Here is a 23,949-nt window from a genome sequence, read left to right on the forward strand (position 1 = left end):
GGTGTTAAACACCATCAGGTTCTCATCCGCTCATTTGCTGAGCCTGTCCAGGTCAGCCTGGATTACCTGTCTGTCTTGTGGTGTGGATGCTTTGCCCCAAAGTTTGGTGTCATTGATGAACTTAGCCAGTCTGCTCCTGACCCCAATTTCCACATCATTAATGAAGATGTTGGACAATATGGGTTCAAGGACAGAACCTTGGGGGACCCCACTGGTCACAGGACACCATGATGATTGACTTCCATCAATTACTACCATCTGGGTCCAGCTATGGAGCCAGTTTCCCAGCCAGCAAATGATGGTGGACCCAAGGCCACAACTGGCCAGTTTCACCAAGAGGTGATCATGGGATACCAGATTGTAGGCTTTTTTGAAGTCAAGATATATGACATCAATCTCTTCTCCCTTTCCAGGTGATAGGTCACCTGGTCGTAGAAGTAAATGAGATTGGTCCAGCAAGACCTACCCACACAAACCCATGCTGGATATCCCTTAAGATGTTGGCATCAGCCAGTCCATGAAGGATGGCCTCTTTAATAAACTTTTCTAAGATCTTCCCCAGGATAGAGGTCAGGCTGATGGGCCTATAGTTAGCCAGATACACTTTCCTCCCTTTTTTGAAGATAGGCACCACATTGGATGTCTGACTCCATCCCTGAGTCCATCTGGGAGGGGCTCAAGGGGCTGCCCAGAGCAAAGAGCCCAGTGGCAGGCAGCCAGCACCTCAGGCCTCTGGAAGTGTTGCCGCAGGTCCAGGGTCATGGCACAGCCTGGGAACATCTGTATCCAGCAGGTGCTGCATCAGCTTCTCAAGGGCTCTGCTGGGGGCCTGCTTCAGGGTGGTGGGTGGGGCCCAGCCCTCAGCAGGGGCCTGTGGAGCCAGGGTAGAGGGTGAGGTGCTGGAGAGCATGAGCACAGCCTGTGCTGGGTGACCTTGGGCAGTGAGCTGCTGCTTCAGCAGTGCCACACACCACCAGGGCCACCAGCTCAGCTCTGTGTTCTGTGTATTGCTGGAACTGCACCTCCTCCCAGGTGGCCTCCTAGGCGGGAGTCCCTGCCTGCCATGCCTGCTGGTCCATCACCCAGCCTGCTATGCCACCCAGCCCACTATAACACCAGCCACTGGAGCAGGATGTGATGGTGGTTCACCTCTGGCTGGCTCCAGTGGTGGGTAGCATGACCCAGCGGCAGTGGTCCTGTGGGTCCCTGTGGCCTCTTCCCCACATCCAGATGTTGGGCTTCCAGAGGCAAGAGACAGAAGGCTTTTGTGTTTGCAGCATTTAAGAAAGAAGATTCTCTGCTCCAGGGGCCCAGTGCTACCTAGCCATATCAGAGGGCAGCAGCATGTGGGTGCCCAGAGACCAGGCAGGCCTCCTGCCCCCGCTTGCTCCCCAGGGCCCGGCCACAGGCTGCCTGCCTTCCCTTCCCGGATTTGGCCAAGCCAGGATGCTTGCAGTACCTGCTGCCATGGCCCCAACCCCTGGTGAGCCCCTCCATCCCTGCAGATCCACCACTGTGCTCCACTGCTGCCCAGCCCCTGACGCCTGGGCTTGGGACACACAGGACTCCCAGACAATGGGGGTAAGGAGCTGGCCACACTCCCACCCTCCCCATAGGGGGCCTCTCTGGGGAGACACCCCATGGCCGGCCCTCCACCATGCTGCTGCTGAACCCTGAGCATGCTCCTGCTATTCAGGCTGCAGGGAGCACACAATGAGCTGTTTATGCAGGCAGAGGGATGCCCTAGTCACTATGTCTTGATGCTGCTGATCTTGCTGGTGCCCAGGACACACCTGTGGTCCTGGTTCTGGACCCTGAACTATGGCAGTGTGGGGGCAAGCCCAGACTTCCCTGCAAGCTCCACCGCTATTTGATAGGCTACCTATTGCAGCTTCCCAGTCAGATGTTTTTACATAGCAGATGTAGCAACACTTAGGATCTTCTGCAGAAGCCACCCCTCCAGAGCTGTCCCAACAACTTATATGCTTTGGCCTTTTATCCCACCACTCAGGAGGCATCAAATCAGTTGCAGGTGTGACTATATCCAGTTCTGTTAAAGTAGCCATTCCATACTATGACAAGGTCTTTATAGTGGAAGCTGGCCCAGTGTTACTTATGCAGTTGCCAGTTACTCTCCATAATGCATGGACTCCCAGGAGTGAATAACACAAAGAACTTTTAATCCTTTCCCATGTAACAGAGGTAACTGGATAGAAGAAATGGTTGCCCAATTGCTGAATAGTGATATGGGGGGAAATGAGAATATTCCTAAGTCTAAGACTGTCTGTTCTATTGAGAGGAAACAAGCAGTTTATGTTAACATTTATTATAATACTGTTTCCTGTAATGGCTGGCTCTACTGTGTTCTGTGTTTGTAGTATTAAAGTTTAGATATAAGTGAATGGTTTGCTACAGAATTCTGTAGCTTATCTTATTAATTTTATGGTCAATTTCATGTGATTTTTCTATAAAAGTGTGGAAGTGCCCATATGGGGTACTCATTGATGCCAGTGTGTCAAACATGGTGATCAACATGTGTGTGTGAGACCCATAGTAGGAGAGTATTGGTCATTGTCTCCCTTCTGATGGTGGGTCCACCTAGTAAGGTTAGTTATACAATATCTTACATGTCTCAACATAAGGGAGCTAAACAACACTGACTGGAAAATAAGCAGTGCCATGGAAGAAAATTGGGCAAAGTCACAGTTCATTAGAGATGCTGATTGCAATGGTTGTTTTCACTATTCTGACCCTTACCCCACTATTCTGATCCCTATCCCACTGCCATGTGATCTTGGACAAGCCACATCACTTCTCTGTGTTTGTTTCTCCTCCCAAACTTTTTCTCTCATCTTTAACTAGATTTGTAAGTGTTTTGGAACAGTGTATGACCATATAGTACCTAGCACAGTAGAGCCCAGCTTTCAGTTCAAGTGATTCTGTAGGGCTGATGCTACTTCTGATTGAAAGGTACACTGCTGAAGCACATAGGTTTATAACTAGAGTTGACCTACCTGGAAAGAAAGAACCACAGAAAGAAAAAAATCAAGGGAGAAAATATGCAGTGGATAGAAAAGGGTGGTGATTCACTCTTGCTTGGGTTAAAGTGCCCAAGCCTTTGATGAGATATAAAAACAAGTAGAACCTCCTTTTCCTTCCTTCCTTCCCTGCTGCCCCTTGTCCACATGGGTGCCACCTTGTTACTCATAAAATAATTTCATAAGGTGTCAGCTTTCTTTTATATGAGTAAAAACAATACATTTTTCATAAAACCAAGGCCAGAGTAGTTGGTCATTTGTTGTTGTGGTATGGCTTGATTTTTACTTCTCAATGGATATCTGGAATCAACACAGTCTGTGTAGTATATATGTCACCAAAAAAAACTTGCTGTTGTAATCAACCCCAAATTGCATCTTTATAGCATATAATCTAGGGATCAGACCTTGGCCAGAATTATAATTGCTTCTAGACAGAATCCAAGATAGATCCTGAGCTTACAATTTTTTTCCTTGAAATTTACCCGAGTGGTTTGCCTAAGTGACATTTTTCAATGAGGCAATTTCATTGGTAATGGATGATTGCAATAAATACAACATCAGGTGTCTAACCAGGTCCATAATGGTTTCAAGAGCTCTACAAATTAGTGCCCATGAGCTGATAATAAAGCTATGAAAGACATCTTAAAGACAAATAGAGGAAAATCTTTTCTAGGTCCCCTTTGGCATACTCCTTTAAATGGCATGATATGTATGAATTTTGGACCCTTGATAAAATAACAGCCTTTGTTGTTGTATACAATGGGAAAATAGATCAAATTAGCTGTCTTGGTGAGTTTTCCTTGCATATCTCAACTTATGTCTTAATGAAGATGCAATTAAACACTAAACTTTGTAGGTGACCAGATTATCCATACAAAAGTGCATGTTGATGGTTTTTATTTCAGTCCAGTAATAAGAAGCTGAAATTTCATCAGTGTTTGGCCAAGGAAAAGTCTGAAAAACTGAGATTTGGGACTTACAAAATATTTCATTTCAATAGTATTGAATGTTTCATTTGATTATGCTATTTTGATTAATTTTGTTTCAATGTTTACATTAAATATTATATACAAGACATTATTTGTGTGTGTATGTGTATGTATATGTCTGTGTGTGTATAACATTAATATTTCATTATATAGATAATTAAAACGGTTGGCATTACTGAAAGAAAATATTTGGCTTTTCCTGTAAACAAACATAGTTGAAGTTGAAATGTGCTCATAAATATTTCACTTTAAATAAATAATATTTTTACATTGAAAACCTATTGTAAGAACATTCTCAACCAGATTTAGTTACTACTTTCTATTTTAATGTAGTAGGTCAAGATTACCTCACTTCATCTGAATATATGTGTAGGAAAGACCAGCAGAAAGAAGGGTATGCACGTGTGTGTGTGTGTTTGTGCGCATGTGTGTGGAACTACTTTATCAGTAAATTTCAGCATTTCCCAGTATTGACACATCATTGTATTTTTCAGATTCTGCTTAGAGAAGGAAATACATAGTTGGCAGGTGGCAGTCATTGACTTTTACTTATTTTTCTTCCTTCATATTTTCCTCCTGTTTCCACTTTTGTTTTACATATTCGTAATTATTGTTATTAATACAAATACTTGTCCTGTGCTGGAGCCCATGAACCCCACTCATCAGTCACAGACTAGGCACTAGGCAGTGTGCACATAATTAGAGCCCCTGCCCCCAGTTTATTGACCCTCCTAGTTTGATTTTTGCCAATATTCTTATGCTTGGGGGAAAAGATTTTTCTTTTTTGCAGAGGGTCTTTTTCTCTTGTGAGTAGTCTCTTCAGTTCTTTCCTATATTGAATTTATAACTAAACTCAAAATACCTGCAGTGTTGCTATATTGCCCTATTCAGTTCTGTTTGACATTGTATTAAATTCACTGAATCTATTCATGTACTTAAAATAATCAGGAAGACCACGGTGATCTTCACATAGCCATGCTTCAGCAGCATTCTGCCTCAGTCCAAACAAATGGGTTGGTTGGTAGGTATATATAAATGTATATGACTGATTATTTTTTTCTGTAGTCAGTACAGGGAAAAAAACATCATATTTTGGGATCAAGATGCACAACTTTGCTGAATTCACAGCAGATCCTCTTAACTACAGGAAATAAGTTATAATCCTGCTCATGACTAGCAGTTGACAACAAGCATTTTCTGTAATGCTTTTGTTTATGTCATAAATGCTCTAAATTGTTTTTTTTTTTTTGCCTCAAGATTGTTTCTGATATTTTAAAGATGGTGTAGCTCTAATAGCTCATACAGTGCACTTCCCTTCCAGGGCAGGACTGTCCTCTCTACTATATTTTCAATTGGTTCCATCCATCCATTAAGTTAGAGTTGATTATATACTTAATTTCCACCCTAAATAACTTATATTTTTGCCTGATGCTCATAACCTTCAACCTGTCATCATGTTCCCTGCTTCTTTTTTGTACCCTAACCAGCTTTACTTTACATAACTCTTCCTGTGTAGAAAAGGGCTTTTAAGGCCTCTTAAGCAGGCTGCAACTAGGGGGTTGCATCTACACTGTGCTTCACAGCAAAGTAGACTAATTAGTTCTGCAGTAAAGCACCACAGTCTATACATGTGCTGATATTAGGGTGCAGTAGATTAATTAACTCTACTGTAAATAGACTATGATAAGCTTGTTGGGGGTCAAAGGCACTAAAGTGCGGGGTCTGCTTGCCAGCTAGCCCTGCACTGTAGCTCCCTCGTGCCCCAGCCAGCCTCTCTACCGCCCGACACTGCAGCCTGGGGCTGCTCCGTCCTAGCAAAACATGCTGCACTCCCAGGTGCATGTGTAAACATTGTGCCTCAGAGCAGCTGATTCAGGCATGAACTGTGTCCGAGTTTATTGAATCATACTAATTACATATGTAGATGCAGCCAAGTTGTACAAATAATTGCCTTTTTCAGTTTGGCTGCTGAACCCCTTTCTACCCAAGCGGGTTTGAAATCATCTTCCCCCTCTTCCACCAGGGGAATGCCTTTGCCACCAAAGCTATTCAGGAGTGGTGGCAGCAGAGTGGTGCCGTTCCAGTTTGTGTATATAATCATTCATTTGTATTCAGCAGGGCTGGCACTGAAAATCAAATATCCCATTTCTTGGGGAATGTCTTACCCAACAGACACTCTGCCCCCATGAATTAGTCCATGCAAAGTGGAACAGCTCCAACAGAAGAGATTATCAGAGCCTGATTCCAGTATAGTCAATAATATGGTGGTGAAAACCCCGAATGCATGAAAATGGGAAGGTGGGAGATCCCATTTCAAATCTACTCTCTACTTGGTTCAGAGGAAAAACTAAAATCTGTGAACTCACAGGTGAATGGCAACCACTAGAAGATGAAAAAGGGTAGCTCCATGCTCTGGCAGGCTGCGATTCATGGGACAGCATCAGCTGCCGAGATGCCAATAGTGACGACAACTACTTTTATGTCTCCTCCACAAAGGCAGCCCCTGGGGCTTCTGCCCCAGTCACCCCTCCTCCTCTTCCCTTGGTTATGCTATAATAAGCAATTCTATGGTGTTTTCCTTAGTTTCACCTATTGCAGTTGTTCTACTTTGCAAAGAATGCATAAATACTCATTGGCTGTGTCCACATGAGCATGCATATTTGGTTCCTGGGAATAAGAAGCAGCGGTACACCTTGTGCCATTGCTACTTGTCTCTGGGGAACGCCTGTGCCACACACCCTCTGGCATGTGGCAGGTTACCGAGGGTGGGGGAAGAGAGGCTGGAGCCAGCAACTGTGCTGGTCTCAGCAGCCTTACCTGAGGTCCTGGGGGCCAGGGAAGCTGCAGCTGCAGCACTCCTGCAGCTGGGACCCTGGCCGGCAGCCAGAGTGTGTCTCTGGCCAGCCAGGCTCTAGTTTTAGATGGCACGCAGTGCTGCCATGTGGCCTGTCCTGCTTTTTTTCCCCACACAAGTTTTTTTGACTTCAGGATCTCCCAGGGTCAAAACTCCCCCACCCTGTGTGCTGCAAAGTAACAGCAAGGGGAATGCCTGAATGTGTGGTGTGTGGCACCAAAAAGCACACAACTGTGCTCATCTGGATGTGGCTGTTGGGGCCTAGTTTGAGTGAAAGAATGATTATTCATCTTGGTGGGTAGGCTGTTCACCTAGGTGGTGGGATACCAGTGAATATTTTATCATAATTGCAAAGTTTACCAGCTTCAGTAAGAGAGACTGAGAGCTCCCTTCCTCAAAATGCTGTATTTCATGGCGATTAGTGTGCCTTCTCAGTGAGGTGGGAGAGAGATACATATCCACTCAAGCACACAGAATTAAACCTGGCTTTCTTACTCATCAGTGAGTCCTCATGCTCCTGGGACATTTGCCACAAAAGTGGGGAGTCATGGGGAGAATGTCCCTTCTCTGACAATCTTGTGAACCTAACTTCAGCACATATTTCTTCTCTTAGTCAAAAATACTTGGTAAATCCGACCTGATTTCATAAGAAGCATCAAGCAGCTGAAACAGCATCTTTCCAGGAATATACTATGCATTAAAAATACTTGCAGCATCACTGTGCTGTGTTTCCCAGACACGTTTTATTAGCAAATTATGTCCATTTTGCTAGTTTCTGCTGTCCATGATGTCTTCCATTTACTGAAAATAAACATGCCTTGGATTATTTTCTCCAACACAGATGTTTTAGCCTCAGTTTTTCAAGGACAATCTTATTTTAAAAATGCCTAGTAACTAATCACCTTAGAAACCTTTGTGTGAATTCACTATCCTGACTGGCTTTCTCATCATTTCCCAGGCCAGTGTCGTTTGCAAATGTCATTTCCATGCTATTTATTCCATCTTCAAAATCATTAATGAAGATGTTAAATGAGATGACAGTGTTAAGCACGTCATCCGAAGCCATCATCTTATCCCCCATCTATCCATCTTACAGTCAAAAAGATCATCATCTCCCATCATCATTTCAGCCATCTGCTGCTTGGCCAAAAGGCTTCTACTTCACATACTTCCAGGGGAGGCCAAAACAATCTAAACAACAGCATTCATTTTTTAATGTACCCAGGGGCAAAACCTGTCTGCAGTGTTGCCATCTGTAAACATTTTGTTGAATGTCTGTCCTTCAAGGACTGAAGCTGCAAGTGACAGGATATAAAGCAATAAAATTGCCCCAAAGCACCTCTGGTTTAGTGTCAGCAGCATACTTGAAGTCACTGGGAGTGAAAGTGGTACTTGTTGGAGAGATTTGTCTGCAAGAGCACTGCAGATATGAATCAATCTCTTTCGAGTGCCTTGAGCTCTCATTAATCTACCATGCCAGGTGTCAAAGCTTATCTTGTAAATGCTGCCATGTGCAATATGATACCATGTGGAATATATGATCAGGAAAGCATCAGTTTCTTCCCTTTATTCCTCCATCTGCAGCCCTGGGAGTGACAGACTTGATATTTTTGTTAAGGGAGTTTTTCTGATGGGGATATTTCTGCGTGAAAAAATATCACAGTGCTAATATGCTACTGCACAGTATTATTAGGCTACCATGCAGTAGTGTCACCCAAAACTCCCATTACTCTGCATTCATTTAGTTGCTAATACAAGTAATAAATAAATGTGCAGTAATGACTGCACAGTAGCATCTCGTGTAGGTGTGCCCATCATAACATTAGGCATGTAAAAGCCAGGCCAGGCCCCTGACTTGTAGATTTTGATCCAGAACATTGCCGTTGTTCAGATTCTTTTGGCCTCCCCTGGACGTATGTGAAGTAGAAGACTTTTGGCCAAGCAGCAAATGGCTGAAATGATGTTGGGAGAAGATGATCTTTTTGACTGTAAGCTAAGCACCTCAGGATGTGATCTAAAAGAGCCAGGTTACTAAGAAGAAACCATAAACCTAGCCAATAGAAAACTCTAAGGACATGGCTGCGTCTTCAACTCTTTGAAACCCTGGTGCTTTATTCAGGGCTTCAGGAATCCCTTTTGTCCACCTGATTGTCACAGCCTGCAGTATTCCTGAAAGTAGGCAAGAGACCAATGTGGGTGCACAAGGAGCATTTAAAATGCCTCAAATAAAAAAGGAAAGCATACAGGGAGTGGAAGAATGGGCAGGTCACCAAGTAAGTGTACCAGTAAGGACCTGCAATGACAAAATCAGGAAGGCAAAGAGAAAGAATGAGCTGTACCTGGCAAAGGGGGTTCAGGACAACAAGAAGACGTCCTATAAGTCGGTCAGGAAAGAAGGACTGAGGAAGCTATGGAGCTTCTGTTAACAAACCAGGGGGAACTCCTAACTGCAGATGCAAAGTAGGCAGAGCTACTCAATGGCTACTTTGCCTCAGTCTTCACAAAAATATTAAGCTGCAGCTACACACCTGAGAGGGATTATTTGGATAAGGAAGCAGGCAAGCGGAGGGAGGAGATAACAGAAGAGATGGTCAGAGAGCTTGGGTTGGGTCTGAATGAATTCAAGCCAGCAGGGCTGAAGCAGCTTCATCCCAGGGTCCTGAAGGAACTAGCAGAGGAGATTGCAGAGCCCTTGGCAATGATCTTCATGAAGTTGTGGGAGACGGGCCAGGTACCAGAGGACTGGAAAGTGGGGCAATCTAGTATCCCTCTTTAAAAAGGGGACAAGGAGAACTCTAGGAACTACAATACCTCACTTCAAAACCTGGGTGTTACTGGAGGATATCCTAAGGAAGTCCATTTGCAAGCATCTGCAGGTGAAAGCAAGCCCTGCTAATAGCAGTCAGCATGGATTTATGAAAAATAAATTATCCCTTACTAGGGATCCATGTGCAAGGTCCACACCTGGGTGAACAATGTTAGATCAGGAGACCTTTTTTTGGCCTAATCCAACCTCCCAAACTCCTAAGGGAAACCTGAGCAACGCTTTTATACTCCTTCCTATTTATTTGTTCAAGTTTCCACTTCTTATAAGCTTCCTTTTTGTGTCTTGGCTTAGCAGGGAACTCTTCAGTAAACTAAGCTGGTCATCTGCCATACTTGCTGGTCTTCCTGCACTCTCAGGAAAGTTTCTTCAAAGGACAGCCAGCTCTTCTGGACTCCCTTCCTTCTCGGACTAACTTCCCAGGGGATCTTGCTCATGAGTTCCCTGATCAAGTTAAAGTCTGCTTTTCTGAAGTCCAGCATCTTTACCCTGCTGTTCTCCATCCTTCCTTTCCTCAGGATCCTGAAGTCAATCATCTCATGGTCACTTATCCTAACCTGGGTCTCTGGGAAACCTAGATTTAATTCCTCCTCCTCCTCTGAGGGATTTCAACTCCCTCCCCTGCTATCTGCCACATTACAGGCAAGTGCCTTAGTTACCTGGCTAGAGGTTATTCTGACTGAGGATGGCAGGGCAGGAGAGTGGCAGTTAACTTAATTGCTAGAGAGAGAGAAGGAGTATGTGTAAGTGGGGCAAGCATAGTGGTTGGGGCACTTACTGGTAACTGGGAGTAAGAAGACCATGGTTTTGGTCCTTGCTACCAGTATTATTTCTGAATTTTGTACCACACTGTCACTGGATTAAATACAAGCAGTCTAGAACTGAGGACTCTACCTTTACTGGGAAGTGCCCTAACCAACAGCTCTCACTCCTTTTGGCTCCGTGAATTTGCTCTTCTTTTCTGGTCCGTAGCACAGATTCGTCAGACGGGGTGAAGAATGTTCTGCCTGTAGCTTGGGGATTAGTGAGCTGGCAGATGTGGGCTGAAGAAGGAATTGTACCCCATCTGGCTGAGGAAGGAACTGTACCATGAACTTGTCTAATCATAGACAAGCATGCTAGCCAATGAGAGGATAATGAGGGGAGTACTCAACAATTCCTCCTACTCTCCTTTAAAAAGATATTACTAGTATTTTGGTACTACTTTTTAAAGTGCCATTAAAAAGATATTATTACAATGGCTTGGTGCATTGTGTTAGGGGTGAATTAAGCTCTTTCTAGATTCAGGTGTAAGCTAGATCCCACCCTGGTCAGACTGGGCATGTACAGAAATACAATTCCAGACGCCTTCAAAACCTGAAAGTAAAAAGAAAGGAACCTCTGTATTGAAGTATCTAAATTCTATGTAAGTCCACATGAGGCTCTTATGTCTTTTCTTATTACTCTCTTCAGTTAGTCTCTGAAGTGCCATCCTCTCCTACCTTCTGCCTGACTTCAGACTACCTACCTCTATGTCCTTTATTGGATCTGCTTTTAACCAGTTTTTGTTGTGGAACAAACTGCTTGTATATATGCTTATTATCTCTCAATCAATTATTTCACTGTTATTATCTATCTTGTTTCAACGTCAACATTTGAGTTTTTAAAAGAACCATATACTAGAGAATTCATAGAATTGCAAGTCTGGAAAACTGTTAACCCAGCACAAAGCTTTGTCTCCTAGTTGTCACTCTGGATATGTGCAGAGTCCTGTAATATCTCACTGCAACATTTAGTCTCACAATTCAAATCAGGAGAATTATGAAATTCAAACTCTCAGAATTCAGACATTAAATAAGGATGTCTTCAGTCAGTTAAACATAAGGTTTTCACCAAATAATTAGTTTGGAGATTCCCAGTCGTTCTCTGCAAAGGCATTAAAAATGCCTAATGTTATTTTAAAAAAGTTAAATGCTTGAATGATTATTGCTATAGTATATGACTTTTGGCCATTAAGGTCATATCTACAGTATGTTCTCGCCTCTCCCAGAGCTGTTAGCTTTTGATCATATCCCACAAACACACTTCTTGTTGCATATAGTAACCACCCATCAATCCTCTGGATCGTGGTGTACACATAAGAGGTCTAGTCAGATGCCTGAAGAAACTGTGGCTGACAAGCTGAATTCGAGAGTGACTCAGCTTATAACGTTTCACAGATGCATGTGTTGTCTGAGCTGAAGTCCAAGTTTACAGCATGCTGCTGTCTTCTTTTGTCCTTTGCTTCCATCCTCTGGATCAAAACCCCTTCATGCTGAGCTGCACCCAGTGCCAGATGTTCCCTCTAGATCATTGCATACGGTATGCCCCAAAATGCAATGGTATAGCCATCCAGAGGACGTCCTCAAGACATTAATCTTCAGTGTTTTGGGGAGCTGGAGGAAATTTACTCAAGGTCTCCAGAGTCCTCCTTAACCCTGGGCCATAATTCTTCATGTTAAGTAACTTCTGCTGCTGCTTAAGTACTACAATAAAAGGAGCTGACATCAAACAATTCTTATATAAAAGGTACAAGCCATGTAGGAGAGTTCAGAACTGATAATGTATATGTAAAAGCAACAGGTATCCAGGTCTCAGTTTGCAACAATATGTAGCCATTAGGGCTCTGCAAAACTTTGGTCCCTGATTTGATTTGGTGGAGATTCATCCCTTTAATCTTTCCAAATGGAATTGGAACCCTTGGAATTGATTCAGAGAGACTTGGAAAGATTCAATGATTTGGACATAGACACTGCTTTAAATGTTTTTTCTTCATACCTCAGGGTACCAGGCGGCTCGTGAATGCTAAGATGCTGGGGCAGATGGAGCATCCTGCGGGAGCATGATGGGGTGATCCCCAGCGTGCTCGGCAGACGCAGAAATGGAAAAGAAGCACTTCCAGGTCCACTGGGGATCGTGGTGGGGTGTTCCCCTGTGCTCCCCCCAGCTTGACGACTTGTGCCTCCTGGGTCGGAGGGGGGTACCTAGGGTCCCCCTCCAGCTGATCTCTGAGCCAGGGGAGCATGAGGAAGCCCCCTGTGTGCTCAGCAGCGGATCCAGAAGTGAACTGGAAGTACCTATGCTCCTGTGGGATGCTCCTTCCACCCCAGCATCACAGTGTTCACGAGCCATGCCTGGTACCTTCAGGAATGTAGGTGGGTGGGGTGGAGGGAGGATCAGACAGAATTGGGGGAGCTAGCAGGTCCACAGGGAGGCTGGTGGGATTGGAGAGGCTCCTTTGCCCCCCAACCAGGCTATTTATTTTTAGCTCTCCTTCCTGCTCCAAGATGGACAACTCCCCCTCTGGCTCAACAAACCTCCCCCACAGTCCTGCTAGCACCCTTATTCTGCCACCCCTGCCCCCACCATAGTCCCACTAGCCTCCACTCCTTCTACCTTAAGTTAACCAGAACTTTACCAGAAGACACAATGTGTTAGTTTGTCCCACCCTGCAGTGTCTGTATAGATTGAATGCTTCAGCGGGCTTTTTGGCACTTCTATCTAATAGCTGATTCAATTTTGGAGGCAAAGTTTTCTCAGTTTAGGGTACTTGGTTGGGGAAATTCACTTTCACAGAAGAAGAGCCACCTCTACAGTCTGTTCACATTTAAGAAATGCTTCAACCCTTTTGATAAAACATTTCTGCCATAAGAGGAGCAATACTTACAACTCTGAGATGCAGCTTTACTCCAAACATTATATATCTTATGAACAAAAACTGTTTCTGGAAGACCTCAAAAGAAGGAAAACCAGAGATTTTGGAATCCACTAAGAACTTTGCTATTGCTAATGATATCATGTGGATGTATTCAGATACTAAGGAAGATGTGGGCCATATGTAAAAGATAAGTATCTGGGAGAGAGAGACAGACACACAAACACCAAAAAAACAGGAAGTACTGGTAGTTGTTAATGTCTTTAGACTTCAAACAAGAAAAGGAGTCAGGGATGGCAGCATATTTATGCAAAAGCTGTCAAGCCTGAAATCTCATACTAGACACCAGCACAACAGAGGACTTTAATCAGCATTCAGGGGACAAGGGAATTACCAAGCTGTAGTTAAAGTCGGTTAATAAAGTGGATCAAAGGTGACCAGACTTCAAGGAAATTTATAGAAATAATTCCTGTGCAGAGAATCTCAGTAAACAGAAGTGATTAAATGAGTCTTTCTATATAAGCTGTGAAGTGAGAATTTTAAAAGGAACTTTTAACTGTGGAACTGGGCCATCATTCCTTCAGGGGGAAGGGATTTTTTTTTAAATTAAACAAGCCAACAAAAAATGTCCAATTTTACCTGCAGGCTGAGAAGTAGATAATGATAAGATATTTTAATTTAATTAATTACAATTGACATAGTATGATTTGTTTAGTGTATGTAATAACTCATTAGACTTTAATACATAAAGACAATAATGATTTAAAAGTAGGCATCGCTAATTAGGCAGAGCCAGAATTTTTTCTATGAAAATTTTTGTTTAAAAATGTTGATCAGTCAAAACTGAAACTTTTTAGTTTTTAGAGTTTTAGAAAATAGATTTTTAGAAAACTTTTTAGAAAATAGGTTTCAATGAATTTCTTGACTTGAAAAAAATGAGAAGATTTGTAAACTGTCAGACTAGTAGTCTGTAAGAACTACTTCACAGTTAGGGCATTCATGTTTCCCGATTTTCATAATAACAGCATGTAGTTGGTAAGAGAGGTTGTTTTTCTACCTTGCTTATAAATCTCAGCTGGTATTCCATCAGGTCCACATGCTTCATTGTTTTTCATCTGCTTAATGGTTTTCAAAGCATCTTCATAAGTTGATAGATCTGCAAGGCAGTCTTTATTGCGGTGCTGTGGAACAGCTTCAGTGGTCAAGTGATCCTTTCAACATGTATTAATGGTGGAGTTATTTTTAAGGGGTGTTATTTCACCTTTGAACATCAAGTGGAAGGTGCCTTGTGTACTGGGTCCACAGGTAGCTTTGGTTGCCCTAAAGAAACTATGCGTATCATGCCTATCAGCAAACTTGTGAATCTCTTTTGTTTTGTCCTCCTACCACCTACTCTTTTGCTCTCAAATTTTCCTCTGGATCTTGGTCTTCTCGGCCTCTTGAAGGCTCAGATCGAGTGAAAACATTTACTCTTCTATCTTGTAGTATCTTTAATCTAAGTATCTTGATTTGGTTTGGAGCTGATGTCATTCTGGCAAGATATGAAGGCTCTCCTTTTCCTGTCAATGAGAGCTTGAATTTCCCTGTCTTCTCATTGAACCAGTCCTGATGGTTCTTTGTGGAGAAGCCTAGATAGTTTTCACATGACCCATAGATGCCTATCCTGAGGCTCCCCCATTGATCAATAGTCTCAAGATCAGGGAGTTTGGAAAGTTTCTCAGTGAGGAACTGCCAGAGACAATCACTTTTAACAGGTTCTGACAATCACCTTATATTGCGCCTCTACCTTGCTTGCGTTTTTGTTAATGTTGTTTTGTGGTGATATGAGTGGAACATGTCAAATGATAATCCATCCAGCAGTCATCTGTGCTGGTCACTGCTCTGGTGACATGGATGTTTGACAGTCCCAGGCACACACTATGCCATAGTCAATGAAGGGCCAGTGTTTTGAGCAGGGGTGCATGTCTTCCGATTGCTATTTTGGAGGCTTAACGAGTTTAATGATGAGATTATGTTCTGAACACTTGCTCAGGAGAAGAACTCCATTTGAATGGACTTTTCCCACCCTTCTCTTTCCAACTCTTCCTTAGACTGGTACTTAGAAGAATCAAGAAACAGGAGAGTCAAGAAACTCTGATGTAAAAAACCTCCTAGAACTGGGAAGAAATATAGAAAAGGCAGAGCACAATCTCTACTTCCATTAATGTGTAAGATTTATTTACTGTGCCACTGACTTAAAACCATACGTTTTTATCTTCTGTAAAGGCAAAAAACTTAAAAGAAGGTGAAAGGGAATGTAGTATAATGAACAAGGCATCAAGGAACAGGGGTTCTTGTCCGAACTCTGTCACTAAGTTCACCTCTCTGTGCCTGTTTGCCCTATCGTCATTCTCTATCTTGACACATCCTGTAAAAGTAACCAACTTTGCAGGAAACCATATCTTTTAAAATCTGTTACAAAGAATGTAGCAACATTGTTAAGAAACAAAAGCCATTATCTTCATTTTCAAAAGCTTAAACTTTTCTGCAGAACTGAGTGCCTGCAACAGCCTTATGAGCAGAGCTCTTTGTTTTCTCTGATTAAAAAAAATCCCTAATTTTCTGATTAAAAAATGTAACCCCAAATCCACATTTTTCTATGATCAAAATGAAACACCACTAATATATATTATATATAGTTATATATCTAATAGTATATATATAATATATATTAGTGATGTTTTATTTTAATCATGGGAAAATGTAGATTTGGGGTTAGAATTGGAGTTCTATAGTTTCTCCAAAATTACCCCAGGAATGCCGAATTTGGCCCAGCAGGCTTAGTTTGTTAGAGATGAGCCTTATCAGAGAAAATCCTCAGGAAATGGAGAAAACAAATATAACAACAATAGTGACTAAAATGTCTCACAGGATACAGCTCACAGAGTTATCAAAATATTAACTAGCAGAAATAATTCCTATGCAATGAGATGGAGATCAGCACTGCAGTTAGAGCTAGGAAGACATATTGAAATGGTATGCTTTTTTTTTTTCTGACACAAAATAGAGTTTTGTTGAATGCATAAAACAAGATTATAACTGATGAAAATTGACTTTGAAAAAAAAACTGGGAAAATGCATTTTGATAAGTTTACACAATGACTTTTTGTTTTGGGCACTTCCACGATTGTAAACATTAAAAAAATAGAAATCAGAATGAAACGCAAACCAATTTTCTTCCCCTCTAAGCTTTATTTCACATGGAAAAAAAAAATGGTGGGGAGAAGAGAAAGGGATAGGGGTTGTCTTATTTGGGGATGAAAAAGGATGAAATCACAGCATATTCTATGAAACAAAAAGCTTTGTTTCTACCAGCTTTAAGTAAAACCTCAAATACATTGGAAGCAATGCAATTTCATATTCCCTTCTTCATTTGTGCTTCTCATGTATAATGTACACAGACCAGGAAGAGGACAGCGATCTTAGTAAAGCGACTGCGGCTGTCCTGAGTCTGCTCGGCTTCTCTGATCGCTGTTCAAAAGTGAGCACCTTAGATGCTTCCCTCTGTAGAAGAAAATGGGTAGGCCTGTTTCACCAAGGTGTCATTTATATGAGGCTGATGGCTTTGCCTCAGTGTTCTCCACATCAGCATGTTTGAGTGCTGGACACGTGAAGGTAGACAGAGGCCGCTTTGAGTCTGCGTATACCTGCACAGCTCAAGGCAGTGGCACGTAGGAATAAATACCGAAGCTATCTCACTTTCTATTAGCTCTGGGACCAAAACAACATACCTGTGTGGGTGTGGCGCTCTGCTAGGGTAGTGAACCCTGTTTCTCAGCTCAGTTAATTAATGCAGAATGAACGCTATTCAATCAGTAGCATGCGGAAAACAAACTTGAGTATCTGCTTGGCACTCGTTTGTACCCTAGAAATATACCGTCTGTGGCACCCACTTCACTGCGACGATAATAAGTTAGTTCTGGGTGCATTTACATGTGCAATGAATACATCTGAATAAACTCTGGCACAATTTGAGACAAAGTAAACCAATCCTGACATCACCATCTACACGTGCATTTAAGCACAGTCATTCATTCTGCCGTCAGATAGAACCTAAGTATGACTGGACTGCCTTACACTGGAGTAAATTAATCTACCGTTCCCTAATTGTGGCACGTGTGTATACGGTGACACTTTACTGTGAGGTAAATTAGTCTACTGCACACTCACGCGCATGTGTAGCTGTACCCTCTGAGTCCTAGAGAGTTTTGTGACAAACTCTGCATCACTAGTATATCTCCCCTGGAATATTCTAGCTTATGCTGTGGCTATAACACAGAACGTATCTCAGAGCAAGAGGGTCTGATAGCACCACTACCTGTCAAAAAAAGTTAAGGTGTGTCCTGTGCTTCCAAGACAAACCATTATCATACTGGAGCTTTCCCTTCCAGCAGCCCCACCATATTTTTAGATTATCTGCATGATGCCTAAAACCTGTTCAATGGCTATCCTTTCTGCAATTATTCCAATGTCTCATCACTGACAATTACTGGGGAGAGAGGAGAGGAATGCATGTGGTGTCTTTTCTATGAAGAACTAATAAAATATTTGCTGGCGTTAAGTTTTCTAACCCAGTAGGCTTTAGCTCTCTAAAGGGAAGCTTAACCATTGAATTAAGAAAACCTCTTTAAGTGTATATCTTGAGATCTGCTGAGAACTAACTACAATATTTAGTTGATTATTTCTGACCTAGCCTTATAGTACTACAGCTGAAAAGGAAGCTTGTGAAATAAATGTTTACCACAGCAGTGTATTTACATGCAGGCTAAAAAAGAATATAAAATTTAATGAAAGAAAGATGAGCCTATTTTTCAAACGTTAAGTGTCTAATGATGCAGATAAGTACTTAGCAGGATTAACAAAATTTCCACTCAGGTTGACTTCTATTCCCATTGACTTTATGACATTAAACATTATAGCCATGGCTAAGCCTCAAAGGCATCATGAAATCACAGAAGTTGGATGAAAAAATCTATTAGGTATCAGTATACTTTCTAATTGTTTCCCAACAAGTAATGAGGTTTCTATTTGGGAGGCTGTTCTGCACCTTAACATCCTTGACTTTCTGGAAGAGTGTCTTGATAGCCAGCTAGTATATTCAGTTTTTATAATTTTATTTCAATATTTACACTTGCACATACAACATTGTGCATGTTTACCTCTTTATAAATATATTCTGAAAGCTGTTGGACTCTGTTTACTCTCACCAGAGCCAGTGAAAAGATGTGTGGCTAAATTCCCTGGACTGTTGGAAATTTCCACCAGCAATTTTAATCTGATTTAATCTAGAAGGATTTGTCTGTGCTTTGCAGGTCCTGACTACAGAAACAATAGTAGTTCTTTTTGGTTAAAGAAAAAACCCCCTCTGTGACAGGTAGAATTACTGCTATCAAATTATTGCTACTAAATAAATGCCATAATATATGTCTTGAACTTCATTTTACCTTTCTATTCTTTTCTCTATGAATTTTCACTTCACAGTGTTTTGAGTTCTCTCCAGTGTCTCTATCAATATTATATCTCAAACTTCTCAAATGCTGCTGCTCTAGTTCACATTCACTGAGTTTAATTTGAAAAGCAGACATACTTCCGGCAGCAATTTGCATTTACAGATTATGATAAACAGCAATATATTCATTCATCTGGCTCTACCAAAATTCTGCTGGCATAAAAAAATGCAGCTTTACATTTCATTTGGCTTTCTTTATTACTGTGTATTGGTATTGGCTATACTGTTAGACGCAGATGCACTGTATTTTGTTCATTACTTTTAGACCACAGTCTTTGTTGCCTTCCCCTCATTATGCAGATACAATCTCCAAGATTTGTATTTAAGACTGTTTAATTGGCTCAATTGCTGGGTAGATCTAGTAGCTGGAGCAGACTTAGCTTGCCTGACCTCTTTCTATCAGATTGAAGTATTATTATATACTCTCCTATATTAACTTTTATCTGGAAAAAAGCACAATCTGTTCTTTTTAAGCTTCTTAATAATTTCTATTCCTGATGCATTCGAGTTGATCTAACAGCTAGTTATAGTTATACAGTAGGTGGTAATGCAAATGTTTTGCATTGAAACAAATTGTAGATCAGAACAGGCATAAATCATTTGGAAGATGTGAACTGAATTACTTTTTATGTTTGCAGTGACATATGTGGACAGATTTTGAAAAAGGGCCAGATTTTCAGGTATTCCACACCCAAAATTCAGGCTGGTTCTTTTTTCTTTTTTTCCTTTCCCAGAAAGCTCAACTCCTAGTTGTCTTAGAAATCTATGCCACATTTTTTAAAGTCTTAGTCAGTCAGCAAATCTTATTACAACATTTGTGCCTACATTTTCAAGAGAAATGAGGATTCAGTAAGCATCTGGTTTATGTCCTAGAACAGAGTCAATTATAATATAGATCTACACTTCAAGTATTTTACTGGAGGTAGAAATTCATCAGGGAAGAAAGAATTAGAATATAAACTACTTTCAGATTCATCTCTATGTGGTGTTCTGTAGTTCTTCCAATCGAAATAGATTACAAAGAAATAACTACAAATGAATTCCTTCTTTTAGGATTAAGAAGAAAACTTAAAAACGATTTAAAAACCCAGGGAGGGCCCTACCACAGCTATCATTAAATTGATCCACTGGTTAATTTATCCCTTGGTTAATCCTTTTATTCTTCTCCCTAGCCTCCCTTCTGCCTGACCAACAAACTGTCTCCCTGGGGAAGGTGATGGGTAAGAGCAAAGCACCTTGGGATGCTGGAGGCATGTGCTTCAGCTTCTCAGAAGGAAGATTATATAGGCTTTTTTTCTCCCAGGAGAAACTCTCTCAGGTGTGATTTAACCCTGGTTGTTCCTGGTTATTTTTCTTTCAACAACATTTTTGCTCTGGGAGAAAAATCCTGAATATCTATACACTCATGGTTTCTACTAGGACAGCAGCACATGAGAAAGTGAATGTCTCTATGTAGCCTGGGTCTCTTGGATGGCACCTAGTACAGGTGGGCAGCCCTTTGGTGCTACCGAATTGCATTGCCAAGTTAAGAAGTACATTCCTTTTTGAAGTCCATGATTCCATAGTTTTACCATGCATCTCTCTCTTTTTACAAACCTCCCAGTTCTTCGTCCATGAGGAAAACATGGAAAAGAAACTCTTGATAAAAGTTGTATCCCTTCTGTCTGTCCACTTCCCTTTCTTGCTCTGCATGTGTGTTTTCCATGTGCACAGACACACACACACAGAAACACAAGTTTTCAATGAAAGGGAAATATTACTGTAGGAGAATTCTTATTAATATGCCTTTGCTGCATGAAAAAATCCAACAGAAATTAAAGCCTTTTTTTTTTCCACCAAAGACTCTTCATCACCACTACAGTGTAGCTGAAATTAAATATACATACCTCATCAAAACTACTCTACAATTAGGGAATTCACTATGAATAATTAATTAAGTGGAGTTTAATCAGCAATGATCATGACAAGAGCTCCACTGGTAAATTTGTTTGAGTACCTTACTGCAGAGCAGCATTTTGTTTTCAGCAAATCTCTCTCAGGCTTATGCCATACACTTAGTTTTCCCAGCTGAAAAACTATGCCACTTTCAGACAGAGAATGTCACAATCTCTTTCTTCTTGTTACTGAAAAAACATAACATTTTGGCAAGTGGCCTCATTATTTCGAAGCACTTCCTCTAATTTTTCGTGAGGTACTATTTGCTATTTGGTTTAACAAAATCAGTGCATTTTTACAATATAAGCATTTGTTTGACTGTAAAAGAGTTAATGCTCTTATAACAAACTTCAGTGGAATAAATTATACTTTGAATAACTAATCTAGTGTTTTTCATGCTGAAGAGTTTCCATTCAGTATGTAAATTTGGACTGTTTGGGAATTTTCTAATTAATCTCTTTTTCATGGAAAATGCAGTTTTGTGCAAGATCAGAATTTCCCACGGGGAAACAAAAAGTTATTTTGCTAAATTTCCTATTTGCATTAGGAAAATCTGAGGACACTATTTCATTTTAGGTCAGATTAAATCAAATCAAAAGAGTTTTGCTTTTCAACCAAATTCAGCCATTTCATTTTAGGTCCCCTCAATGTGAATTGGTGTGGGGCCAACCTGCCGAAGGACCTCATGGGCGTTATGGTTCATGTGCCTAATGGTCCATTTATGGTCTGGTCTGAATTCCTTTGCCATGAAGCCTCATGATTTTGACTTTTGATGGAGCTGAGGCCATAGCTCACAGTAGAAAATGAGGCACCCAAGCTGCAACTCTGATTCTCCTGGGAGAGGAAACACCTCAAGGTGACAAAGTTTAATATCCAGAATTAAATATTTTGGCCTTGTCCAACTCACTTTTTTTTCAGAATTTTTGTGAGAATTTTGTGTGTAGATTTTGAATCTAGCTTTGTCTCTCTTTGAAATCACTCTGGGCCTCATTTCTCCTTTATAGATCACAGAAAAATAGGGCTGAAAGAAACTTCAGGAGTCATCAAGTCCAGCCTCTTGAGCACGACAGGAACATTCTTGTTTAGATAATCCCAGACAAATGTTTGCCTGATTTGCCTTTAAATGGAGACAACAACAATTCTTGTTTCTTAAGGTTGGCTGTCCTATTTGTTTATATTGTAAGTTAGAGACAGTTTTCTGTTATGAGTATGTACAGTGCCTCATACAAGAGGGCTCATAACCTCTGTCATAATGCTCAAATTCCTATACCACATGTAACCTGATATACAAAGGGTAGTATGCATTGCCCAAGAATACAAAGGTTTATAGTAAAGGAGACAGCATGAGACTAAGGAGTACAAACTCCCAGATCCAACTCTAACCTCTTAATTATCATTTTTTTTTTCCTCTGGTCAATACTTCAATGTATTTCTGTCTGAGTTTTCAGTAGGCTTGGCAGCAACAGACTGTTTTAATGGGCGATTTGAAAGAAGATAACAAGGTGAATGTTTTTTTAGATGTTCTGGGGAGTTCCTCCCTTGTGTTTGATTCATCCCATGGCAGGGCAAAAACATGACAATCATCTCTCGTGGTTTGGATTAGGATTCTCCTTTAAGTTCAAACAAATAAGCAAGCACGGATGCCATGACCGCTGTGATCCTCGTCTTTAGTTCTGCCATGTGCAGAGGCCCCCAGAGAAGAGTCTTTTATCACAGGACCATTCTCACTATTTTACAGGCTGAGTGTGATTAAAATAAACATCATTATGGTTCAGCTTCTATTATTCAAACAGTCACATCCTGACTAATACTCGTTTTATTTAAATTCTGAATATTGCCTTGTAAAACAAAAACATTCTGAATGCTGAGTTTTTACCTTTTACAAATTACCTGGAAACTTCCAAGAATTGAGCTGGTAGAGACAATGTAACCAAATCAGAAGGGAGTGTATAGCTCCACGGTGTATAACATTTTAAGCATAAGTTTTATCTTGTCTCTCTAAAACAAGTAAAAAAAAGGATTATTTAGTGGGTCTTTGTTAATAGCAATAATCTGACCTTCTGTTAAAACACAAATGCATTTAAATTAGGGGTGATAAATGATTATCAAATGTGATCGCAATTAGTTGCACAATTAAAAAATAAGTTGCAATTAATCACAATTTTAATTGCACAGCTAAAAACTCAAAACTGCACAGAAAAACTCAAAGTTAAGCAAAATGATACAGTTACTTTGTATGGTTGGGGGGTGGGTGTGGGGGCGATTTGTGAAGGTGTGGGTGGGCTGTGGGTCTGTGTGGAGGGTTTGGAGCCTGGGGAGGGGGCTTCCTGTATACCCTGGTAGGATGTGGGGTACCATGGGTTGGAAGTGAGGGGCAGCAGGGCTTGGGGGGGGCTGTGGCTTTGGAGTGAGGGCCAGATACAGACAGACCACCCAGCAGGTAAGTGTGTGGGAGGGAAGCGATGTGAGGGAAGGAAGAGGCAGGGGTGCAGATCAAGGCCCCTATGATCAGGGAGGGAATAGGGCAGAGGCAGGAGCAGGGGCTGGGGTGAGTGAGGCCCTGGGGTTGGGACAGGTCATGAGACAGAGCTGTGGGTGGCTCATCCAGGAGCACAGGAAGGGGACTACTGCTGTGTGCACCTCTGGGGGGAGGAATGGGGGGCATGTGCCCCTATATTTGTGCACAAGGAGGAGGCAGGCTGTCCACTGCATGCTGGGCTCTGCAACCTGCTTCCACTGCACTGGAAGCCGTGTGACTCCATACTGTGCCTCCCACTGCTGGGCAGACAGGGGGTGTAGCACAACCAGTGTATGGCTCCCAGGGAAAAGGCAGCAGAGCTCACAGCCCCAGCCTGCAGCGGCAGCCCACCTCCACCTCACACACAAATCTGGTGGGGGCATGTTTCCCCAGTGCCTCCCCTGGGGTGTGCGCAGTGGTTGGGGCCCTCCTGACGTCCTCTGCACTGCCACCGCTGCCCCGCAGGGCAGCTTGGACATGGTGGTGAAAGCAGCACAGGACACCCCAGGCATGGGCATCAAAACCACGTGCATGATTTAATATGTTAAATACAATTACGCAAACAATTAG

At 41.8% G+C, this 23,949-nt stretch overlaps 1 protein-coding gene across 3 annotated transcripts in view; it reads left to right on the forward strand.

The window, feature by feature from the left end:
• Positions 1–23,949, forward strand: part of GRM5 (glutamate metabotropic receptor 5) — a 396,220-nt gene that overhangs the window by 163,567 nt on the left and 208,704 nt on the right. The window lies entirely within an intron of this gene.

This window comes from Crocodylus porosus, unplaced genomic scaffold (genome assembly GCF_001723895.1).
Source record: "Crocodylus porosus isolate Cpor-Errol unplaced genomic scaffold, CroPor_comp1, whole genome shotgun sequence".
Classification (NCBI taxonomy): domain Eukaryota; kingdom Metazoa; phylum Chordata; order Crocodylia; family Crocodylidae; genus Crocodylus; species Crocodylus porosus.